Source organism: Thermobia domestica, chromosome 11 (assembly GCF_964235325.1).
Source record: "Thermobia domestica chromosome 11, izTheDome1.hap1.1, whole genome shotgun sequence".
Taxonomy (NCBI): Eukaryota; Metazoa; Arthropoda; class Insecta; order Zygentoma; family Lepismatidae; genus Thermobia; species Thermobia domestica.
The window spans coordinates 165,952,416-165,976,472 of record NC_137464.1 but is presented as its reverse complement, the minus strand read 5'-3'; positions in this window follow the sequence as shown (position 1 = coordinate 165,976,472).

Below are 24,057 nucleotides of genomic sequence, written 5' to 3'. Positions count from 1 at the left end.
AGGCATAAATATGTATTTATATAGAGAGAGATTTACATGTTACTATGCTAATGATATTTCACACATGCATTGGTAATACGTAGTTCTGAATCAGTGATGGACAATTAATATCGCACTGCGGGCCAGAAAAAAAGGAACTAAAATTGGAGGCCTCTTGAAATGAAAACATGCATATATTTTCTGATTTTTTGTTCTCTTCTGTGTATCATACTTCTAGTTTTGTCTGTCTATGATAATAAGAGCTTGAACTACGTACATTTGAAACTAACTGTAATTGTATTTTTCTTAAAGAGAAAACAATGCTCAGTTCGAGAGCCTTAACTTTCAGAATGGGCTTTGTACCCCCCATAATTAAAGAAAATATATTCAGTTAAAAAGTAGGTATCGGTTTTATATTACAATAGTCAGCTACACTCTTACTGTTACACATGGAGATAAAAAAATATCACATACTCTTTCATCTTTATTCACTAACTGGTTTACTGTCAATATGTGTCTTTTGACACTGGATTTTAAAATAAAATATGCAACTAACTAACCCTTCCGATAAAGCTCTTCTTTACTTTTGTTCTTTTAAAACAGGGCATTCAGAAAGTAATATGCTGATCATAAGTTGCCGTATTTTATTTTCCATAAACCGCTTTAAACAACTGAAATTAACACTTTAATGTCATGGAAGTTATAAGAGATGCTGGAAGCGATCCCCTTGCACTTGAAGACACAGTTGCACACGTTTCTGCATGTTCTTGAAGACGTTGCGCAGAACATATGGAGTGATGTTCCGAATGGGAGGGGTCAGTGCAGCTTTGATTCTTTTATGGTGTGTGGATTGCTTTCATAGGCCTTTCCCTTCAACGTACCCCATAGAAATAATCCGGTGGAGTCAAGTTTGGTGAATGCGGAGGCCAGAGTCCTCGAGAGATGATGTGGTCACCGAAGATGTCTTGTAAAAAGCTCATCGCCTTGTGGACGGTATGTGCAAGTCTCCCCATCCTGTTGGAACTAGGCATTCTCAATTTCATCCGCATTCAGTTCACCTTGAAAGGGCTCCAGAATGCAAGTGCAGTACCTTTCTGCATTTACGGATGAGGCTGTGGATGGCCTACGTGATTTTGGAGCATTATAAACGCTTCCGGTCTTTCGAAATTTGGTGATAAGATTCCGTGCAGCATTGCGGTTAGACATCTTAACTCTTGGAAAGTTTGCTGCAAATGCAGCTCCTTTTGCTGAGGTAAACTTGTTTCCATTGCGGAACACATGCTCCACAAGAAACACTCTTTTGTCAATCGTCAGCATGATGACCTAGATCACAATGATGTCACACAAGACGTTGTTCTTCAATCAAACCGAACCTGTGACCAAATAAAAATACCTGGTCAAACAGGGTTCTAATATGGTTCAAATGTTTAAATAATGGAAAATGTTGTATTACAAATTGACAATCATATCAAGCATCACTTAGCACACCACAACATGGCATTGCGTAGTTACTTGTCGATCACCCGGTAGATTTAGTTTACAGTTCGTATACCTGTTTCTGCGAGATCTACTTGAATATAAGACTTCCATTTGTGCTTAGCTGTTCTTAATGGTCTCTTTCGACTGTGTTTCTAATTAAAATTTTGTATGTGTTCCTATTTTCCTCCGTTCTGCCTATACGGCCTGCTCACCTGAGCTTCTAAGACTTTTAACTCTTACAATATTTTGTAAACGGTATATATACAGTTCCTTGCTATGAAGTTTTCAGCATCTCTGTCCCTCTTCAGTCCGAATATCCGCTTCAGGAATTAATTTTCAAATCCATCCAGTTTACGTTCTTCCGTTAAAGTAAGGGATTATGTTTTGCAACCATACAGGTCAATAGGTATACTTATTGTTTTATATATTTTAATCTTTAATTCTTCGACAAATTTTGCGAAGTCAATGTATATAATTTTAGGATTTCGTTTCTGAAATTAAAAACAAAATATGGATATTTAATGAAAGGAAGCTAAAATTATTTGTATATTCATGTTACTATCTAATCGTCTCAGAAAAAAAGAATGTACACATCAGTAATACATAAACAAGAGTTTTGAAAATGAAAACAAGGACTAGCTACAGACATTTTCTCTAATGATGAGCAAAACATGTATTGAAAGAGAAAGACACGGAGAGCCTTCAATACACTCCTGATTAAGTCACCAAATACCTAGTATCAAAATAACTAACCCAATATTTTTCTCTGCTGAACCATTAAAAATGTAATATACGTTATGATACCTGCAACCTACCTCGCTTGTAGTTCAATCTATTCCTCTTTGTTGTATTGTATTTATAAAATACTAATATTTCAGTGTGTCATGCTAATATCTACTAGCAACCAATCACTCTAATAGATGTCTCTACATGTGCTATCATCTGCTTCACTAGCGCGCAGGTAATTTTACCAATTTGAAAATATTGTGACAATTTAAATGCAACTTTAAAACTGTGTTGTTTCAATTTAGTTATCTGAAAATGGATAGTGATGGTACTGAACTTGAATATTTTTCGTTATTTATTATTAGGACAAAGACCAAAACTATATTTACATTTGAGCATTTATAATTGTGTAACCGCAAATTGATTGTCGTACAGATTAAAAAAAATGTAAACAGTTAGATCTTCCCATGAAGCACGATTTTATCCTCAAGTGTACAGCGGTACAGCGGGCCGAAGGCTAAGAAGCAACAACTGTTAATTAGTAAGCTATAATTATCTATAAACCAGAAATGCCTTCGGTTGGTGCGTATTCTATGAAAAACATATTTGATTCTAACAGAATGTCTCTACGGAATTGGAGTTATTTCATATTTTCATTAATACGCATATATGAGTTTTGAAACTGATAAAGCCCTGGTCACTGTTCTAGTTCTTACTGCGTTTTTTATTGTACTTGGTCCTGGGTTTGATTCCCGTTACGAGAGCAGAAAAAAATATTTCTCAATCATTTATTTCCCTTCATCATCCGCATCCTTTAGCCAAAAAGGAAAATGCGTGAAACGTTAAAATAACATTTAATTTCATATATGATAATTAGTCAGAGAGGTTTGTACAGACAACTTAATTTTTTGTATTGAATGATGTGTTACCGAAACAATAAAATATAATATATAAATAATATTATATACGAATATATACCGGTATCCTTGTTTCTTACTGCTAGGCTCAAACGGAAAAGTGTATATTCAGAGGCGAGGAAAATAATTCAATCATTTTTACGGTGACAGACTGTATGTCCTGGCGATAAATCATTTTCTTGATTTACTTGTTCGATCAAAAGATCCAATAGTCTATATTTCAACCTAAAATTTTCTTGTAAGCCTTACATTTGGAGAACTACATATAGTGTAGTCAAACCCAAACTGTCACTTAACTCAGTATGATGTGCTTATTTCGAAAAAAAATACGAAAGCTCGATTTAGAGGCAGCGATTTGTGGCCCCTGATCCAAAAAACTCCAATATGTTCCAATCAAAAATTTTCTTTTACGTCTTTTATCTGGAGACCTACATATAGTATAGCGAAACGGAAACTATCACTTTACTCAGTGTGATGCACTTATTTCGTAGAAAATACGAAAGCTCTATTTAGGGGCCATTCAAAAAATTTGTGGCTGCTGATCCAGAAACTAATTGTTGGCCAAGATCATAATGTTTTAATCCATTTTCCGGATCATTCTTAAAATTCTTGTTTAATTAATTTTTTTACAAATGTAAATAAGTAAATAAAAGTACAAAGTTTTTAAAGCAAGACTAAATAGTATCCACATTCGAAAGAAAGTATAAATAATGCATGTATCATGTACATTATTCTAAAGAAACGCATTTCTTTTAAACTAGTTTAAAATACTTGTCCAAAAGACTTTATTTTAAATAATGCAACCATGAAACCCGGTACGAACTGTGCGTTCCTGAATTTATTAATAATCTAACTTATGTTTTGACATTATAAGCTCCAGAATAAAATATTGTGGCTTTATTATTTGAAGTACCCTCTTCTTTCTTTCAGCCGAATTTTACTTCATCTTGCCCACTTTTAATAAACTATTTAGCAAACGAAAACATTAAAAATACATAATTATCTTAGAATATTCTATACAACATCTATTTGTCGAAGACATTTTAAACACTTTTCTATTTATAAAAAGCTCTTATGAGAAATATTTTATCAATAAACGAAAATGACTACCAAGGATGCTCTAATATGCTATGTAGCCATACAAGGGATCGTTTTAAAGAAAAGGGAAATTGAAATAATGGAGAACATAGAGAAATATTTTTTAAAAGGAAATTAAAAGAAAAAGATAAGAGGGAAAGAAAAATTGTCGATTTTGTGCATCAGTGAAATTCAAATGGAGATATTTCTATGCAAATCGAAAGAAACGTAAAAATTAAAATACTGAAGAAAGAGAGAATAAAATCAAATATTATACACTGAAAAAGAAAGAAATGCACATTAAATTGTTTTTTTAAAAAAGAATAAAAGTATAGTAGTTTTTGAAACGAGAAAGCAAAATGAAAATATAAAGACGTGAAACTTATTTGATTATGTAAAGGATTGTAGCTTACAATAACATCACTAAAATGGGAAGAAGGAAAGAAACGAGAAGTTTCTCGTCTGAATATTAGGCAATAACTAAAACAGGAACGGCAAAACCACCATGTTTGTAAGTCATTCTTGTAGAAGTTTCTCGAAATCTCTCTTTCATTAATACACTTCATGTACTCCACTTTTTCTGCCTTTTTAGCATGCATTTGAATAACAAGTATATATATCAATGTTTCATTGTAGAGCAAGCATTGCACTTGATTTTTTTTTAAAATGCAAAATGTTTCAATAGTTACGAGACTATTATCCTGAATTACGTTTTAATGTCTATTTCCTACGACTCTCGTTCTTCTTTTTTCAGTATATGTTTTTCTCGAATACGAGAAACGGAAGTGATGTTTCTATGGTAAGTAGATTGTTAAGGAAATAATTTTATTACTTGTTCATTTACAGAAACTAAGCAATGCGAATTGAGTTATTCCTTTACAGAGATACATTTTGTTATATAAAATGTATCTCTGTTAAAGTGAAAGAAATATTTAATTTAATGGTCAGCGGTTATGGCCTTTAACCTTCCCTTTACTACCTATAGTGGCTATTGCATGCTCCTTCGATGTATGAAGACGTTGCGAGTTTGATTCCTGATGGAAAAGTATTGAAATCTGACCTATTACGGTGATTCGACTTCCATTCAGTCTATAGATCCCAATCGTATATGGCGTAAATGTTGGAAAGTGACTCACTAGGTTAAAAAAATCGCATTTTATGTAAGGTTTAATATATGTGATTGGTCATGAAAAAATAATATGAGTACGTGGGTTGAAATAGGATAATCCTAAGAAATCCCAGGGATACGATGTTGTACAGCACAAATTCATAAGGATAGATATTGAAACAACGACAGAACGAGAGTGAGCTACACTGAATACTTATAAATACAGCTTGGCCGAGAAATTCACGTAGGCGTTTTGATCTGACATTGAAGAATTTTCGTGTAATTTTAGTTGTAATATTCGTAACATTACTTTATGGTCACAGGCAGTACAGTCTTGTATCCCTGCTTTCATGCACTGTCTCGTATCTGTGCGTTCAAGATCACGTGGAACATTTCAGTTGTGATTTTACGGTTGATATCAGTGATTACAGTTACACAGTTGAAGAACGGTTAGTGACATGTGCGTGAGTATGAGAATAACATCCATAGAGGACAGTACCGATCTTATAACGCCAGATAACTCATTGGAGAAAATAATCAAATAATTCTTTCATCGTCGGTACAGAACAGAACAGATGAAGAACTGCACGAAAGAGTGAAGGGAGCCTTTCAAACGACAGCCCCTCGTACGCTGAGCAACATGTCAAGAACTACATAGAAATGTGTCTGTGTACAGCATGGTGGAGAACATCCAGATCCTTTGGTATATAGTTAGTGTGCCCTGTGTATGTAAGTATAACTGGAACTACTTCGACATTATAATCTATGATGCTCCATGTTAGGGGTACAGGAATTTCTCGGACACAAAGTAGAATGTATGAATGAATTATTTCCGGCTCCTTTGACTTTCCAATTGATTAAACCATGGCGGAATCTATAAAGAAATTTTAATTTCTAATACTATATATACAGATAAATTACGGCAAGAGAAACACCGTGCTCGTGGGTTTTCTTGGGGTTCTCCCGTTTCCTCCCACTTTCTTCATTCCACCATTTTACTCATCTCTCATCATCACCGTCTCCTTTAGCCTAACCGGCAACAAGTGTGGGACGTAAAACTTAAAGATTTCATTTCATTTCATTAATTACGCCAAAGTCCTTGGCGTGTTTGATTATTATTTGTTACTTCATAAAATATCAATTTTTAAATTGTTAAACAAATCCTTGACACTGGTTTCTTATCTCAAATATCACAATTGGTATACCGCATATAACAGTTGACGTTTTCAGATAAGAACATATCAAGTACTAAAAATTAAACCATTGTTTTTATATTCTGGTGTTATGAAGTACGTCAAAAGTTTATTTTGTGAAGTAAATATAAAATATTGTTAAGAAATAGACGATTCGATTACGATAAAGTGCGATGGATTCATATAACTGTTGGAGTAGAAACAATAAGCCATCTTTTAATGAAAATAAACGTTTATTAATAACTTATTTTAAAAAAACCTGAGCTGCATTTATTTTAATTATTTGATAAATAACGTAGTTATTCAAATTCAGAATTGTAAACAACTTCACGTCCGCATACTCAAAAAAAAAAAAAAAAAATTGTTTACATTTTTCGGCTTAGAACTCTTCAAAGCTTTAACAAAGTCCAAGGATATTCCAAATGTTATTTTCCCTATCCTATCCGTTTTACATGAAACAGGTGAAACATTGAAGATGAAATTTGTCAGATGGCCTTACTACATTGTTGAGTAGTTATTGTTATTTTGATTTTCAATTTTGGAAAGATATATTGCAAAATCACCATATCTTTATCTTATACACAAAAACCAACGTTATGTGCATTTCCATATTACTTTTACTTTCTTGTCTTATTTTAGTTTTTTTGTGCCTGAGCAACTATTTTTATATAAAATTTGTTACTTATTAATAAATATTTTATTAAAATATTGTAATTGGGACATGCAGTTCTCTTGTAGATGACAAATAAATAAATATTAATCATATATTACTTCAAATTGTTCCTCATAAATGTTGAAAAGAGCGTAAGAATGGAAATGTTCGTATATATACACGAAGTGTAACTTCTGAAGTGTAAATATTGATAGTGTTTGTAAACATTCATTTTGACTGAATGTTATAAATGATGTTATTTCTTATCCTTAAGAAGGGGAGAGAAACGATGGCGTGAATTTTGGACTTTAATCATATCCCTCCCTTCTGCTTCACGTCATGACATTCCATGTTTGCCACGAACAGACGTTAAGATTGATGGTAGGTGACATTTCTATATTACTACCAAACGCCGTCTTGCGTAGACTCCCTCTTCAAAGTCAGAATTTGAAGGGAACGAATGTGTGCGCTACCCCTAAAATCATTATGGTTGAAACATAAATCCTGCTCTCCAGCTTTCCCCTCATTCGATTGGAACATTACTGGTACTTTGAATCAAAATGATCGACATCCATGGAAAATACTTCTTTTGTGAGATTTTTACATTTTGCTTTTTACGACAATTTAGAGAAAAAAAGGAGCTATATCTGAGATTATTTGGAGAATACTCTCTCTCATAATTCTTCTTTTTGTGACGTCAGTAAAACCATCCTTATAGTTAGTTTTTTTTCTTTTCTTTCTATAAATCTAGCGTTTCGTGATCTTGTGATTTATATAAATACATCAGCATTGATTGTGTGTTTAATAAATCTGCAGCTACAAATTTATTTCCGTGTTGAAGACATACAAAATATCGATACAGTACATACAAGTTTACCACAGTATAGTAGATACAAAATAATTGCAATAGTTGAAAAACAATTCTGAAACTTTTACTTATGCCAATGGTAAGTTTATTCTAGCATAGACACGCTCTTTGATAGAATTTAAAATTGAACTATTTAAACTAATTTGAGGGCACTGAATCCAATTGGATTCTTTGTTCAAACATGTCCTCCATAAAGTCATGATGAAAATGTCCTCAAGGTTCAGATACTTATATTTATTTACATTCCAATATTGAGGTCCATTCTTCTTTCGATCCCGTATATAAATATGTTTAAAAAGAGTTTAAATGGTTGCAGTGTTATTACATAGTTACGCATAATGCAATTGGAAATTTATCTAAGCGTGGAACTTTACCATTTGAGGAGCGTTATTTCTTTTGTCTGTTCTATGGACTATCATAATCACAAACCAAGAAGAAACTTTCATAATTTTAGGAAAAGACACGACTATTGTCTTTAAGCATGATAGTAAATAAATTACAGTCTGGGTAGCCGCAAATAATGGCGATTAAGGGAATATTGTGACTATACGCTATCTAAGTAAAATACGTGTGGTTAACTATACACAGGTGAAAGTTGTAACGTAATGGAGGTTAAGTGGAGTTACTTTTACATGTGATAATCTAATAACTTTCTAAACTTTCTTTATAACCCATAGCATCTATAAAATCATCTTTGCATTACTATCGAAGGATTAAAAATAACCTTAACAAAAGCGCAATAATGATGTTTCTTTGAACACAACATTGCCTAATTAAAACACTGCGTAGAAATAAATAAAACACGTAGCGGTTGTATACATTTACTGTTTGTTCAGATACCTGAGATTCAGGTTAAACTATTTGCTGATGATCCTCGTGTGAGGCAGAAAAGAAAAAAAAAAGAAGCTTAATCTCGGAGACCAGTTCAAAAAGTCGTTTTGTAGCAGTTTAGTAACGCAAAGATTTAGGAAAATAAAATACACAGAAGAGTTCAGAATAAATTTATCTACTTTATACAATCTGTGCAGTTTTATTCAAAATAATATGAACCATTTATAGCTCATTTACATCTTTTAATATTATAATGATATATACATAGGAAATTTAATGCATTAGCTTGAATGTATATATCATAATGAGTTTATCATTTCTTGCACTTATATGATTTGATTTATTCTATATATAAGAATACAGAACTTTTTAAATAGAAATAGATGGACATCATTTTCTTAGTTAAAAAAGTCTAGGAAGCTCAGTTACGCTGATCATGTAGCCATAATGTAAGAGAGTAGAAACACTTTCAAAATTTAAACTGGAAGCGTAATCGGGAAAAAGACCATTAGGAAGGCCTAGGCACAAAAGGGAGGACAATTTTAAGATGGATCTCGCAAAAATATGAATACAAAATAGAGATCAGATTCAGTTGGCTAAGGATGGAAGTCGATAGAGTGCTTTTGTGAACACAGCATTGAACCTCTATGTTTCATAGCCCATAGAGTTATTATTATTATTATTTTTTTTTTTGATTATATAGACCGTTTGTATGGCAAGTGTCCTATCTCCAAAAAAATGTAAAAAGAACTTCTTTCATTCCACTCTATAAGTGGGATTGTTTTAAAATAAGTTTTCTTTTCAAACAGTGAGTTGTAAAACTATATATAACATTGTTACACAGCAGTAATACGAACTGTTCATTAGATATTAAACTTCAAATTTCACTCCTAGAAATTTTCAATTTTTTAGTTAGGCCACTTGGCATCCAAGGAATACATTTGTGGTAATGTTTTTTTTTTTTCATTTTTATATTCAAGACGATCCATGATGTAATGAATAATTCAATAACTAGATCAATGAATAGTATATGAAGGAAGCATGAGAAACTATTAATAGGTACATAACGCTAAATTTACACATACTATATTCTTTTGCATAATTTTCGAGAAAGCTGTGAAAAAGGAAGTATGATGGCATCAAAATGTATGTCATTCGTTGCAAATAATAACTTACAGTTTTCTTTCCTTCAAACAGATTATTCATTTATTGATGTATATACATTATATGTAAATAAATACCCTGTTGAGTAGAAGACTCTTCTTGTTGTTCTTTATATTTTGCTAACGTTGATATTCACATGCTTTCAGCAGTGACTCACATCCTTCTAACAGTGCCTAGTGCCTATTAGCCGTACTAAAATATTCGCATTCCCGGTGGAAAACTGTTACGAATCAAAAGTACACATTTGTGGGAATATAAATATTAAAGTTTGTTATTTTAGCAAAATCGCTTCCAGGAATACTGGTATTTCTGCCATCTAGAGATTAATTTGTTCAGTCACGTTTCTGCAAAAATACCATCAGGTAGAGCTCCCTTCTCTATATAGTATATAATTTCTTTTGAGCGATCACAACTCTAAATTTTCATTTTTGAGTTGTAGCATTCTTCCACCGGGTGTACAAATTATAAGTTTACCTAAATTCTTTTCACATTTACTACAGATTATTCGGTTAAGTTCTTTCTCTGAAGCATGACAACATTTTATTTGGCATCTTATTTACTGTAATCGAACCAATTATTTCACTAGCAAATATGAGAACAGGTTCGTACTCATAAATTCTATCTTCTGCTCTTTCACTAGATTTTTTTTTTTTTTTTTTTTTGGTTAAAGACAGAAAAAACATTTGTAGCGCACTTTTATAAACAAATACATTGAAATGAAACTAAATTTGTAGTTTAATATACATCGGTTATGCCCTCTGCGCTAAAAGATACTGATAAGTAGTTGAAATGAATTGTTATAAATGAATTTGTGGAATGAAAATGGAGGAGGAAACTGGTATGTCCTGAGAAAACCAACAGACATGGTGTTAGTTATCAGTCAAATTTCACTTAGACTTGCATTGAACCAAGGACCCTGGTATCAGAGTTGATCGCTCTGCAAGTCAAATCTTATGCTCTCTACATAAATATGATGTTAAGTTTTGTATATTATTACTGTGGTGTATGGAACTAACTATAAATAAAAGTATGCATAAGTGTGATGCTTATATTTTTCATGCATTCTTATGATATTGTGTTTATAATAATTTTCTTAGCACGATAAATATCTGTCGCTGAATGACAAATGAAAAATAGTAACGACAATAATTACACTGCCGAAAATGCATGCTTTCAATAACATTTGAGGAAGTTTAATTAATGCTGCTAAGTTCTGTCTCAGACGGAAAATAAATTATAATTTTGTATTTAGTACGCAATGAAACAAAACAAAAAGAAATACAAAAATAAAACGAAAAAAGTGGAGCACCTAAAAGAAAAATCTAAGTAGTAATTACAGGACACGGGATTAATTCTAAATTCCGCTCAGCAATTCTTCATTTTAAGCAAGAAGTTTAAGCTCAGCAACTTATGTAACAAAAACTGAGTAAAGTAAGCAAAGTCAAGAGTTAGTATTAATTTCTTGCCTAATAAATCTAGTTCAGCTTCTTTGTCATTATCACATGTTAAAGTAAAATACATCTTTATTTTTTCTTAAAGCTTTAATCAAGATTCTCTTCGTTAATTAGTTCGAAAAAAATAATTAAATCTGTTTCTAACTGCAATTTCAATTTTATCCAAAATTACGTACGGAGAAACATAAAAAAAAGAAAGTTAATCTGCAACATTCAGAATAACCAAAACAAAACATTGATGATTTATTCGGAGTGACTGTAACTGTTAAACAACGGTATATATGAAAACTAAGTCCTAAGGAAAATATGTAGTCTAAAAAAGATAACGAAACCAATAAATAGATAATTCGAAATGAACTTCACAATTTTTACTCCCCCACGCATTGCCTTTTAGTTATTTCATGCTTGAGACTTTTAATCGGTTACAGACTGAGTATGCTGAAATTTAGCGTCCCTTTTCAGGATCATGTTATATAAGACTTTAACCAAGAGTTTAAGGTGAATTTGAAATAGATCAAAATTTTAAAGTTCTCCCAAGTGAAGTACAATCCGGGATAACATGCATCAAAGGCCCGCACAATAGCCACTAGACCAGCAGAGAGGGCCGTTGTGGATTTTATTCTTATTGGATGATTTAGAGTGGATGAACATGAATATTAAAACCTTACTTTACTTTAAGATTAAAGGGCCTGTGACATATTCATAAGGTGTCTGGGCCACAACAACCGATTTTGATGAAACTTGGCAGACTAATAGGGCACATTGAAAAACTAATGTAACTAGTAGGAATTTGTCGAAAAAGCTGTAGCTTCTGAGATACAGTCGATTGATTAAATATGATATGTCGGGGAACGCAATAACCGAGATCAAGCAAACTTTGTAAGCCATGGTAGATACATGATAACTTTAAAACGAAATTAAAACAAATTATCTGCACCTGCTCATAACTGCTCATAATGCGCAAAAAATTGTGCTCATTCCCATGTCTCGAAAACGTGAAGACTGCGATATATTTTTATCTTGCATCTTTTGAACTACATGACGACTATAACATAATGCAAAAAAAGAAAAGAAAAGAAAAAGAAAAAGAAAAAATAGACTCAAAAATGAGCGTTTTCAAAGAACTGAGGTGTAAAGATTTTGGGGATGGTCTGCCCACGGGATTCCCCCTCTAGTTATGGCACTCTGTCTGGCTTCTCAGTCATACATTTCAATTACACCTCTGTAAAATTCATATAGTTAACGTTAATAGTCGCAATATTCGGGTCGTAGTGATATCAAGTACTGTAAGCCATCAATGTTGCACAACAATAACACAGTATTAAGTGAGCGTAAGAATAAACTATCAGGACTATGGTCGGGATCTATTGGAACACATAAGTCTGATCGAGACATCTATGCTTCAAAGAAACTTGCAAAAATCATAAGACATAGGGTTACATATATATATTTATTGTTATGAGACGAGACATTTGGGGATGTCTCATCTCGTCGCAGAAAGTATAGCCTCGTTCCAATTAGGGATGGGCAAAACCGGTTTCTAGAAAAACCGTAATCAGAAAGACCGAAATGTCGGCTTTCTCCAAAAAAACAGGTCCGGTTTTTCACCTAAACCGGTTTCGTTTTCTCCAAAACCGGTTCGTTTAACCACAGAAACAAGTTTATTTTCCTCCAAAACCGGTTCGTTTTTCAACCGAAACCGGGTTCGTTTTCTCCAAAACAAGATCGTTTTTTTCACCGAAACCGGTTTCGGTTTTCTACAAACCTGGTTCTTTACCAAAACTGGTTTCCGTGAAAACTTCTCGAAAACAAAAAACTATTTCTATAGAAACGGAATCGATTTCCGCAGAACAACGGAACACTTCTGATCAGAAATAGAACCAATTAAAAAAAAACGGAACCAGGTTTGAAGAAAACTGAAACTGGATCCGGTGAAAAACCGAATATCCTTTGCAGAAAACAGATAACCGTTTTGTGACAAATCGAAACGATTTCGGTTAAAACTGGTTTCAGTGGAAAATCGGTTTTTTGAAACTTTTCAAAACACGGTTTCGGTTTTCCTAAAAACCAGAAACCGAAAAACCGGTTTTTGTGCCTACCACTAGTTCCAATAGATCGCGAGTACGGGCCTCATAGTTTATCCTTACGCTCTGTCTTGATACTGTGTTACTGTTGTTCAACATTGATGACTTATAGTAGTTGATATCACTACGACCCGAATATTGCGATAATTAACGGTAACTATATAACTTTTACAGAGGTGTAATTGAAATGTATGACTGAGAAGCCAGACAGAGTACCGTAACTAGAAGGGATATCCGGGGGCAGACCACCCCAACATCTTTTCACCTCAGATGCTTGAAACTGTCACCTTTGAGTCTATGTTTTCTTCTTGCATTGTGTCATACTCATCATGTAGTTCAAACTAAGCAAAAGAAAAATATATCGCAGTCTTCACGTCTTCCCATTATTTGCGCATTATGCGCAGTTCTGCGCAGATGCAGATAATTCGTTTTAATTTCGTTTTAAAGATATCATATATCTACCATGGCTTGCGAAGTTTGCTTGATCTCGGTGGATGCGTTTCCGAGATATCACGACAAATGTCATATTTAATGAATCGACTGTATATTAGAAACTACAGCTTTTTCTACAAATTCCTGCTAGTTACATTAGTATTTCAATGTGACCTATTAGTCGCCAAGTTTCATCAAAATTGGTTGTTATGGCCCAGACACCTATGGATGTGTCACAGGCACTTTGTTTAAATACATTATGGAACAAACCAAAAGATTTGCATAACTTGTTTTGCAAAGTACACACGTGATAATGAAGCTAAAGATTTCGAAAAAAAAAAAAAGATATGAAAGGGTCTTTTTGAAATGTGAATGAAATGAAATTTTTAAAATAGTTTTATTATCAAAATGATTTTCACTTTCAAAACTTCACAACTCTTACCTTGATAAATCAGTGTTGGATGAAGCTCGCCTGTCCTGCAATCAGAGCTTTTATACGTGACAGCATCAAGTAAAAAATGCATGATTTTTTTTTTTACTGTAAAATCGTCTTTCACGTTTCTAGTATGCGAGCCTATAAGATTTCAACTGTGTGTCCTAGAGTAACGTGACAACTAAGATCTTGATCGAACGTACAGTATATTTAATGGCTAATCGACCGATCGTGCAACCCAGCGGAACCAATGTTTCACGAATAGGGCTTGCACATTACAAGATGCATGTGTTTAGATAGCATAATTTTGAGATATCACGTTTGAAGTTGACTGTATGAAGGAGAAAGTCTTACGAACAGTAAAACAAATTATTTCTTTTGAGGCTATTTGATTTATCCATCTGTATTTTTGTCGAGAAGAGACGATATAAGTTATAAGTGTTCGTTATTATCATGACATATGTCCAAAGTTATTGCATAATGTAACGGTCGTTGAGCAGCATGTTGTAGCTGATTTCAACTGTTTAGTAGTATGTTGTAGCCAGTGTCACCGAAATCATCAGATCTGTTGTTTGGTTGCAGTAATATTTCCATTTTGTACTGATTACTATAACGTGTAACGCATATACAGTCATCATTAAAAGATAAAGCTGAACTTCATCTGAACCCAGTAGTCTACTAGTCTGCATGTCAGCGACTAGGTCACGCATCTATTATAGCTTCAAGCTATTCTTGTTTTGGCTGAACATATCCTGACACTAAGGCTTATGACATTTTACCAGTCAAGCGTTCATCTCACCCCATTGAATCGTCTGAGCTGGTAAGTTCACATTCGTTACAATGATTTCGGCGTCCAGCTAAGACTGTGGACTTGTTTGTAGTCTACCACGACCATATGGATAAGACGTATGTCATTCTCTGTTGCGGTTATCTTTTCTGGATCCCTTTTCGGTCACCGCTTCTTAGGCCTACCGCTCACTGGCAACATTTTGTCGGGCAACTATCTTGTTGCTCTGGCTAATGCATTGAGTCTTATGGGAGTCCGCTCACTGAGGCGACAGCGACAGAAAAGTTGCAGAGGTGTTGCCAAGCAGGGCGACAGCAGGGCAACAGCTCGGCGACGGAACAGTTGCGCAACATCTAAAAATGCATTGAGTCTTATGGGAGTCCGCTCACTGAGGCGACGGCGACAGAAAAGTTGCCGAGGTACCTCCAAATAGAAAGGTAAAAAATAAATGTTTTCTACAAGTTTTTTTTCACGTAACAGTTCGTTCCGTGTGTAGCGCGTGAAAAGAAGTGTTCGCAATGGAAACTAATACATTCTTTGATTATTGACTAGCATGTCTTTAGTGATCAAGACTATCAAAAATTAATTGACGATATGGAGAAACGCTCAGCGTTAAAAAAGAAATATATATATAAAGAAGAAATTTTGGAAGGAAGTGTGTTTCGCTGTTATAAGAAACAAGAATGAGCTTTCCAGCTAAGAAAAAAACAACACAGGTAGGAACATTTTTCAATAATGACATATCGCTGTCATACTACACACTAATACTTTCATTAATTTCCCACAACTAGAAAAAATACAGATAAAATTATTATTCTCAATTTTCTTTCCATTTCAAATATAAAAAAGAAAAAAAACTGTACTGTATAAAAATAGCCAATTTTGAAACGTGAAGAATACGCGGGAAGAACGAAGAAAGCCAATTTTTATTTTATGGCTATACGTAGAACATTGAGAGTACCATTACTGTACAGTGTTGTCGGATTGCCGCTTTTTGTTAGTTTCGTTCTGTTAGTTATTTCCAGTCGTTTTATATTTTCGTTATTCTTGTTATCTTTTGATACGAATAATTGTTCCCGTTCGTATTAGCTTACACAATGCTGTTATTTTTGTCACTCATTGACGTTCAGGGACGTCATTTAGGGGGGGGGGCAGAAGGTGCAATTGCTCCCCAAGAGTTTGAGGAATACATATACTTTAATCAATTGTCTACTAATATACTAGTACAAAACGTGGAAGGCTTATGTCGGTTATATTCTTGCAAGTGAAGTCTGAAATAACGCCCCTGTTGACGCTACTTTCGAAAGTTTGTTTAACTTTATTTATTTAACCATTGGAATGGGCGGTAGTTTTTTTTTTATGTCCGAAACCAGCGATTATGTGAACTGTTCCGGTTGCCGATTATGTAAATTGTGATATCAAATGCTCGGCAACTTTTCTGTTGCCGTCGCCAGTGAGCGAGGGTATGGCAACAAAACTGTTTTGTCTCCGTGAATTTGCTGACTGCAGGCAACAGCGACGAGATAGTTGCGCAACTGTTTTGTCGCCAGTGAGCGGTAGGCCTTAAAGTTTTCTTCCGTCCATTTGTTCGACACATGCATCACTGTCGAACTGGCATACCTTATAAACTCACTGATTAGGCCATACGAGGATCAGCTTTTCCGTAGGATGACCATACGATTTCGTTCGAACGCAGTATCTATTTATAGTGCGCTCTTTGGCCTTAAAGAGGGATAATGATCTTTCCTGTTCTATTACCACCCTCCCCTACCTAAGTATGCATAAGCATCCTCTAGCAGCATGACTATAAGTAACGACATGGGATCACTGCGTAGCCTACTTATGCCATCCCACTAAATTGCAATCGTTTGTATATACATCACATTTTGCACAATAAAAATTAAAGTTGAACACATTCTCTATATTTCTATTGTGTTCATTGTTGACAAGTAGCAGTGTATTTGTAACATTTCTATCCACTAATTTTAATCTAATGTGTTTTGCAAATCCAATCTATTTTCTCAGCTATTTAGAACATGTAATTTCAAAAATTACTTCAAAAAGGAATTAGTAACGCTTCTGAACAATGCAAAATGTCCACTCACCTTCTGAAGTATATTGTTTCTGTCATGGAAATGGAAGCTAGTTGAAAGATGAAGGTTATCTCAAAAGATTTACTTTTCAGTCAGGTTAAGTTATACCAAACGGCAGCAAAATCTGGATCATAGAAAACGTGCGCTTTGTCACATGAGTGGTCCTAGATTGAGATTATTCTTGCACTAAATGTTTGACGCACATGATGGCATTTTGTGATGTATTCCGTATGAGACAGAGTAGTTTTCGGCCTTACTTCTGGACGTCGATGGGAGCAAGGAAAATAATAAAAAATGTGTAATGGAAGCAGATAAAAGTAGTTTTCAAATATAAAAAAGAGGTTCAGAAAAAACACATACTACTTAAAATGAGAAACTTTGAAAGGAAAATTGCATTTCTGAAAAAAGCTCGTTCTTTGGATATTTCTCTCAACTCATCAGGATGTTTTGGCCTAGTCCATCACTAACAATCAATAATTCAACTGTACTAACAAAATTTGGATTTTTACACTACTCAATAATGTTTTCTCACAGATAAATATATACGAATAATATATATCTGAAAGCATTATGCTAATCCAAGGTGTAATTTCTAGCACTTACCATTTGTCTATTAGCTACAGAGTGTTTCAAAAGAACACCTACAACGTTTAGTAGGTGATTTCACACACCAAGATAAGACAAAAAGTGTAGACCAACCGAGTGCACAAATGCTTATTTTCGGAGTTATATGGTGCTGAAAACATGAAAAAAATGAACTTTAAAGGTCAATCGCTCCAAAACTATGGGACCTACCGTGGTCGGGTCAAGAATTCACTTCGGAACTAATACGTGCTCTACCCAAATATCCATGTTTCAGAACCTAAGATGCTCATGCAACAATTTTAATAGAGGGAGTTTGCTGCGGGCATATAATTAGACGTACTCAACAACTACCTCTTTAAAAATTATTGCGGAACTACTGCAAGATTCTGAAATATGGATATTTGGATAGGACATATACTAGTTCGTAAATAAAGTCATGGCCTGACTACGGTAGGTTCCATAGTGTTGGAGCTATGGGTCATTAAAGTTCATTTATTCATGTTTTCAGCAGCCTATAACTCCGAAAGGAAGCGCTTGTGCACCCAGGTTGATCTATAGTTTTTGTCTCATCTTGATGTCAGAAATCACCTCTCAAACGTTGTCGGTGTTGTTTTGAAACACCTTATACACTTATTAATATCTAATTCAAGAGAGGCCCTGCTTTCATATTGTATTTTGTGAAAATTTTGACTTACAATATGTGGCAATATTCTAAGCTTTAATACCAATTAAGAAATATGAACTGTACTGAAACAATTAGATAACTTACTAGATATACTGATTTTTTCACATTACTTCCACACAAAGAATATATAAAAGTAGAAAGATATGTATGTCTGATCTGTTTGTATGTTTATTTATTTATTTTTGAAATTAAATTGTTACTAGTATACAGTAAGACTAAGGAAGACGGTGATAATTACATGGATGATAATATTTGACCGATGAACGTAGGACTTAACGACATGCCCCCAGAAAACCCACGGAGTTTGTCCACCAAAAAGCCTATTTGGTGGAAGCTGGGATCGAATTAGACACCTCATGCAGCATGGATGAACGATCTACTACCGGTCACCGTGGCCTCATGGCATATTTGAGAAATAAATTGTATACACCCTTGTTTCCCTACGCTCCAAATTGTAGTAATCCAGAGCAAACTGTTCCAAAAATTGCCTCATAGAGTGAAATCCTTACCGCTCAATAAAAAATGAAGACGGTTATCAGAGTAACACTCAGTAAGAGTGCATTTCTCTGTATTCAAATGTAGCAGGTGTTTCTGAGCGACCGGATCTTACAGTATCTAACACACACCTTGTCGAATAACTGAGGGCCTTACTAACTTACCTTAGAAATGAAATTCACAACTTTATATATATATATATATATATATATATATATATATATATATATATATATATATATATATTGATTTTTCAATTGAATCTTTACTGTTGAAACGACATTTCCGCTTTACACTTATCAAAGTTTGTCAGATTATAAAACGTGAAACCTTATGAATTACAGTGGTACTTCTAGTGATAGAGTGCTGTTATAAATGCCTTGTTTGAAACATAATTAATTAATTGTACAAGTAGAGCAATACTTTGTCTAACATTTTATGGAAACATATATGATTTGAATTTTTAGCGTATTTACAATTATATTATAATTGCTTTATCAATCAATATTTAATTTCCCGTATTATTTCGAATTTTATCTCTGTCCTTTATTTATTTTTCAGTTTATTTATTTATTAAAATATTCATAGTGGTTACACTAAAACAACCGTCTCCTCACTCAGAAACCATCGACTTAAAGAAAATAAATTGTTGGACGGAATTGTTAACAGCAACAATACTAATTAACCCATTTGGTGCCAATGTCCTATATATAGGACAGTGACATAATATGTCGGTTTGCAACACTGATTAATCAACTGAATGTTGTTCGGTTTTGGGCATGCTCAGACAAGTACATGCTTTCTTTGTTCGTCGTGTGTGGAAGATTGGTACATTTTGGAAGGAAATCTGGTATCGTTAAGTATCTGGAATTTTGATTGTTGATGAACGTTTCTCTTGTCTTCGAAACGGAAAATGCAAAAGGCCGAGAAATCGAAAGTAAGTATTTGTTTTATATTCTTAAAATATAATTCTTTTTGATACATTAGTTGATTAAACTCAGAAAATAAAATAATGTGATAAAAATACCTTGTTTCTTTAGTGTCCTATATATAGGACATCGGCCATTTAGCCTACTGGTTTCATGGAATTTCAATTTCCAGGTAATATAGCAACGAAACTCTATGTACACATAACTTTGAAACGGATTTGCCATTTATTTACAGAAAAATTTGAAAACAGAATTAACAAACCGAACGCCAATTCAGATATTCGAACTTTTGATTGAAAAGATTATTGCACACACTGAGACAAACCGATATGTTGCTCAACATAATACAGACAGACTTTTCCGTGATGTATTGGGAGATATCAGCTAACTGCAATTTTTCAGTAATTGTGCAAACTATGTCACGCAACAAATTCAGACAATTAAAAAAGTTCATTCACTTCAACAATAACGACATTATATACAAATCTGACCGTTACTTCAAAGTCAGACCCTTGCATAATCTAATAAACGATGGTATTCAACAATTTGGGGTATTTGTCCATGAACTAACTATAAATGAGAGAATGTTACGATATTATGGTAGAAATAGTTTGAAAATGTATATGAAAGGTAAACCGGTGAAATTGGGGTACAAATTATGGATGTTAATCACACACAATGGTTACCCACTGCATATAATTCCCTACCAACCTGGATCTCAAGGGGATATCAGATTATCCGATTATGTTGTAGAATCTTTGCTATTCTTTGTGGAAAACCCAGAATGCCATTCGGTATATATGGACAACTTCTTTTCGTCATACAATCTTGCTTCCAGTCTGAGACAAAGAAACATTTTCATGACTGGTACAGTCAGGGAAAATAGAACCGGAAAACGTCCTTTGATGTCGTCGAAAGAACTAACAAAAAAGGAAAGAGGATTTGTGGACACAAGGTTTGATCGTAACTCAGAAGTCAGTATGGTTAAATAGATTGATAACAAGGCTGTGACTGGTGTAACGAATTTTGAATCCGTTGATTGTGTGGAAACAGTAACACAAAATAACAAAGGGCGTAAAGAAAACATCAAAGTGCCTTCATGTATTGCTTCATATAAAAAATTCAAGAATGGAGTAGATTTATTTGACAAATTGATGAGCTTATACTCAATCAAGATCAAGGGCAAGAAGTGGTATTGGAACTTATTTACGAATGTTGTTGAAACTGCTTTATTTGCTGGATGAAAACTTTATCAGATCTTGGACTTAGGTAATTTGGATCTTCTAGAATTTCACAGAAGTGTTACAATGGTATTGCTCTCAGTCTGCATCGACAAGACTTCGTCCGGGGCTACAGGGACTGCACAAAATGTGTTCAGAAGCACGGAAAGCTAGCAAACATACCCTAATACGAAATGAGAAAGGAAGGCAAAGAAGCTTTCAAGGATGTCCAAAAAAGCCGATAACATCATGTCAGGAATGCCAGGTTGGCTTGTGTGTTGTTCTGTGCTTTGATAATTACCATCGTTAGTGTAACAGTGCTGTGCAAAGGTGCTAAGACACATTGTACGGGTATGTAATCTTGCAAACGTTGTTTAATAAAACTTAGCAAAAATTAGATATAATTGTGTTTATATTTTAGCATTGTCAACCCAAAAGGCCAATGTCCTATATATAGGACAGGCTTTACCGGGCGTACCCCGGTACATACAATCAAAACCTATTTTTCTTTTGTATATGTGTGCTATGTAAGAGAAAATATGTAGCACTCAAACAAATATATGCATTAGAAAAATTATGGCACCAAATGGGTTAAGGCTGCGTTTACTTTGGAGGCACGCTTGGCCAAGTAAAATGGAAGCGCACGCTTGAACATACAAACAAAATCTTTATAAGGGCGTTTGAAACAGGTGGTAATTTGACGGAACCGGTTACACTGCTCACCACTCACAAGGGCGCACTTGCACAAGCTTGCCCCGCCAAAATCGGGAAACAAAACAATTTGTTTTTACAGGCAAGCGTGCTCCTTCAAAGTTGGGCTCTTTCAAGTGACCGTGACTTTCAAGCAATATTTCGTCTTCACTGTCCGATGACTCCATCTTGACTGATGAAATAAGAGCGCGATCAGTTGCTGTTGCTTGCCTGTACTATAAACGCACCCCTATCGGAGCAAGCTTGCGCTTCCATTTTACTTGGCCAAGCGTGCCTTCAAAGTAAACGCAGCCTAAGGTCTACATGTAAATTAACATCCAGTGTTGAAGAAAGGATTCGGGTAGAACAAACACCTAGAACAGTAAATCTGTAAGCCCAACGGTAAAATGGTGTGTCCAAAAAAAAAAAAAAAAAAAAAAAAAAAAAAAAAAAAAAAAAAAAAAAACATTGGCCCATTGGATCCTGCATATGGTGTTTCAGATAAAAGACAAATTAACTAAGCCATATAGTAAGATTATTTCGGAATATTTATTTATGAATTATGAACAAAATCATTTTAGAACATTTTGATACAATCATATAAATCGATCCTCAGAAAATCATATAAAAACAACCAACACTCAATAATAGACTACTATCCGTTGTACATTTTTGAGGGCAAATGTCATAATGGCTGAATACCATGTGTCATATTATAAAGTTTTTAATAATTTGTGATTATTTGTTTCAAGAAATATGAACAAAACAGTCTAAGTTGAATTTGAGAAAATCGTCTAAAAAGAACCAATTCTCAAGAGGGAATTACCACTTTAGTAAGTTGGTAATTGTTCGAACATCAGGTCATATCATAAAGTTAATAAGGAAATATTTATTTACGAAATAAGAACAATAATTCTTAAGTAATTTTTGAAAAAATTGTATACAACGAATCCAAACGTTAAAGCCGTTTTCGAAAACGAAAATCCAGAGCACCAAGAAAATAGGAAAAACGCCTCTTAAGAATCTTATAAAGACATGTTTGAAATTTGGCCTCGATAAGTTTAAGGTAAGCGTAAATCCGTTGAAATTTCGGAATTCGACCTTTTGATGATCAACATATTTTCTTCTCACCCATCACCGCTCGAAAGTAAAGATAAGGGTCGTTTAATTCTCAATATGATATCAAATATAGCTTAATCAATCATCTCTAGAGCTTACTATCTTAAAAAGGGATGATCTAAACCTACACAACTTTTAATTGTAGCTAACGAATATCTTGAAGAACAAATTCTAGAATTCTCACGCTATCTAGTTGATTTTCTATATTGATTTCAATCTTCATGTTTTACATATCATATGGCTTTCCAGATGCAGTGTTACGTAAGAGGATCGACGACTTTCTGTTAAAAAAAATAAGTTTGACTATGTAAATTTCATGCTCATGAAGTTGTGGATTAGGTTATGTTGGCGTTCTGAACTTCCATTGCCTGTTCCTCCGTAACAATGCTTGTTTCAACATAGGTTATACTTGACATTTTAAATGCCTTTAGCTAATTGAGAACTTACTCCCCAGACCCGGATAATTTTAAAATTATAACTGGTTTGGGATCTGCCCCCCCGGTCCCGTGCCGTGGAAAATCAGTGCCCGGGACAAAAGTATACGACGCGCCCTCCGTACATATGATTGAGGTAATTTTTCTTTGTTCTTATTTCTTTCCTTCTTTTCTATTTTTCTTCCAAATTTTGCGCTCCTTTTACTTCGGCGCCCTAGTCCGTCGGCCTGCTCGCCCCCCCCCCAAAGGCAGAACACTATGTCCTCCTATATCATTAATCATTCAGAGTTAACTAATCTCAAGTCAAATAGAAGTGATAAGGGGATAGTGTATAATGTGATATTTCTGTGAAATAAAATAATGAAGCTAGAAATAATAATAATAATAATAATAATAATAATAATAATAATAATAATAATAATAATAATAATAATAATAATAATAATAATAATAATAATAATAATAATAATGCGAGGAGCTAATGATAGAACGAGACCCACAAAAATGACCTACGCAAGACTCCTCCTCAACTTTTCTGTAAATTTTATCTAAGTTCAGGAGTGATTTTCAAATTTAAATATAGTTTATCCTCACATTGAATTTGACTGCACTTCGAAAAGTGT